The sequence below is a fragment of the Dipodomys ordii genome, unplaced genomic scaffold (genome assembly GCF_000151885.1).
Source record: "Dipodomys ordii isolate 6190 unplaced genomic scaffold, Dord_2.0 Scaffold77, whole genome shotgun sequence".
Taxonomy (NCBI): Eukaryota; Metazoa; Chordata; class Mammalia; order Rodentia; family Heteromyidae; genus Dipodomys; species Dipodomys ordii.
Genome location: NW_012267293.1, coordinates 1,700,104 through 1,700,607, shown reverse-complemented (window position 1 = coordinate 1,700,607; position 504 = coordinate 1,700,104). Strand labels below are relative to the sequence as shown.

The 504-nt window shown below is 65.3% G+C and overlaps 1 protein-coding gene across 1 annotated transcript in view; it reads right to left on the bottom strand.

The window, feature by feature from the left end:
• Positions 1-504, bottom strand: part of Rps6ka2 (ribosomal protein S6 kinase, 90kDa, polypeptide 2) — a 176,983-nt gene that overhangs the window by 28,597 nt on the left and 147,882 nt on the right. The gene's annotated exons all lie outside the window — the stretch shown is intronic.

Here is a 504-nt window from a genome sequence, read left to right as displayed (position 1 = left end):
CAGGATGGCTCACACCAGAGGCCAGGATGGCTTACACTAGGGGCCAGGATGGCTCATACCAGAGGCCAGATGGCTCACACCAGGGGCCAGGATGGCTCACACCAGAGGCCAGGACGGCTCACACCAGAGGCCAGGATAGCTCACACCAGAGGCCAGATGGCTCACACCAGGGGCCAGGACGGCTCACAACAGAGGCCAGGACAGCTCACAACAGAGGCCAGGATGGCTCACACCAGGGGCCAGGATGGCTCACACCAGAAGCCAGGACGGCTCACACCAGAGGCCAGGATGGCTCACACCAGGGGCCAGGACGGCTCACACCAGGGGCCAGGACGGCTCACACCAGGGGCCAGGATGGCTCACACCAGAGGCCAGGACGGCTCACACCAGGGGCCAGGATGGCTCACACCAGAGGCCAGACAGCTCACACGGCTCACACCAGAGGCCAGGATGGCTCACACCAGAGGCCAGGACGGCTCACACCAGGGGCCAGGACGGCTCACA